Source organism: Schistocerca gregaria, unplaced genomic scaffold (assembly GCF_023897955.1).
Source record: "Schistocerca gregaria isolate iqSchGreg1 unplaced genomic scaffold, iqSchGreg1.2 ptg000407l, whole genome shotgun sequence".
NCBI classification, from domain to species: Eukaryota; Metazoa; Arthropoda; class Insecta; order Orthoptera; family Acrididae; genus Schistocerca; species Schistocerca gregaria.
Window position 1 is genome coordinate 861,377 of NW_026061844.1, and position 2,390 is coordinate 863,766.

A 2,390-nucleotide genomic window follows, 5' to 3' on the forward strand; every position below is an offset into this window, starting at 1 on the left:
TACGTCTATCATCTTGGCTGTACCTTTACATAACACAAAATCTTTCTCCGTGTCATTCTCCATCTCAGCCGTACGACTATGGAACGCGCTCCCCTGTGATCTGCGTCTTATCCAGAACTACTCAACATTCAAGAGGGAACTCAAAGCTTACATATTAGGGACGGTATAACCACCATTCTTGTGCCCCTCCCATCTCTTTCTTTCTCCTCTCCATCACAGCTTCGAATTTTACCGTTCTATTTCTCTTCCTCTAACCTATCTACCTCTTATATATCTCTTTCACCCCATTCTATCGTCTTATGTCTCTGCTCGATGAGAATAACTCACAAGCTGCAAGAACATAACGAGAAAATTCCCAACTAACAATGGGACTGACATTCAGAAAAGAAAAGTATGTTTACTTTCATATACATAGTCATTATTATTATTATTATTACTATTATTATTATTATTATTATTATTACTATTATTATTATTATTATTATTATTATTATTGATTGTTATAATTATTTTTTATTGTTATAATTATCATTATACTACTGTTATAATATCTATTTTTTTCTTTAACATCAATACAGCATCATAGGCTATATGTCCTTAATGTTAAGTAGAAACTGTAACTCGTTCAACCTGAGTATGCCTGGTTAGGTGTAAGAGAGGGCCTGAAGGCCCTAATCTTGCCAGGTAAAATAAATGCATAAATAAATAAATAAAATAATATATTTATCGTCTGCAAAGCTATGTCGCGTGCTGCGGTATGCGGAGACACTAAAAGCAGCATAGTAGAACACAGAAGAAGCTTATAAGTTGAAACAATAGCCAGTAAGAAGCAGTACAATTCAAGTTTTGGTTATCGATTATTGATTTTTAGCCGGCTTTGGTGCCTTGGACAAGAGGTGGAACCATAAGATTTTACATGAAAGGAGTAGTAGCAGCCGCGTTGCACGAGAGAATGTGAAAAGGGTTCATATGTAGTATAAACGTGAGAATTCCGTCCGTTATCGTCATTTCTTATCCAATCGAGTTAAAGGCAGATCGTCACATTGGCCGCTCTTCTCTATGAAATGGTTGTAAATTATCGTCTGCAAAGCTATATCGCGTGCTGCGGTATGCGGAGACATTAAAAGCACCATTGTTGATCAGAGATGAAGCTTCTAAGTTGATGTAATAGCCAGTAAGTAGTAGTACAATTCAAGTTTTAGGTACCGATTATTGACTTTTTACAATTTTTTGGTGCCTTGGACATGCGCTAGGAACTTATGATTTAGCATGGAAGGAGGACTAGCAGCTGCGTTGCACGGGAGAATGTGAAAAGTGTTCATATTTAGTAAGAAACTTAGAAATCCGTCCGTTTTCGTCATTTGTTATCAAATCGACTTAAAGCCAGATCGTCACATGGGGCGCTCTTCTGTTTGAAACGGTTACATTTATCGTCTGCAAAGCTATGTAGCGTGCTGCGGTATGCGGAAACACTAAAAGCACCATAGTAGAAGACAGATGAAGCTTCTAAGTTGATGTAATAGCCAGTAAGAAGTAGTACAATTCAAGTTTTAGTTATCAATTATTGACTTCTTAGCTGGCTTTGGTGCCTTGGACATGAGCTAGGACCTTAACATTTTGCATGAAAGGAGGACTAGTAGCCGCGTTAAACGGGAGAATGTGAAAAGTGTTCATATGTAGTAAAAACCTGAGAAATCAGTCCGTTTTCGTCATTTGTTATCAAATCGACTCAAAGCCAGATCGTCACATTGGCTGCTCTTCTCTCTGAATCGTTTACATTTATAATCTGCAAAGCTATGTCGCGTGCTGCGGTATGCGGAGAGAATAAAAGCACCATAGTAGAACACAGAAGTAGCTTCTAAGTTGAAGTAATAGCCAGTAAGAAGTAGTACAATTCAAGTTTTAGCTGTCGATTATTCACTTTTAGCCGGCTGTGGTGGCTTGGACATGACCTAGGACCTTAAGATTTTGCATGAAAGGAGGATTAGCAGCCGCGTTGTACGGGAGAATGTGAAAAGTGTTCATATGTAGTAAAAACCTGAGAAAACAGTCCGTTTTCGTCATTTGTTATCGAATCGATTTAAAGCCAGATCGTCACATTGGCCGCTCTTCTCTCTGAAACGGTTACATTTATCGTCTGCAAAGTTATGTCGCGTGCTGCGGTATGCGGATAGACTAAAAGCACCATAGTAGAACTCAGAAGAAGCTTCTAAGTTGAAGTAATAGCCAGTAAGAAGTAGTACAATTCATATTTTAGTTGTCGATTATTCACTTTTTAGCCGACTTTGGTGGCTTGGACATCACCTAGGACCTTAAGATTTTGCATGAAAGGAGGACTAGCAGCCACGGTGCACGGGAGAATGTGAAAAGTGTTCATATGTAGTAAAAAC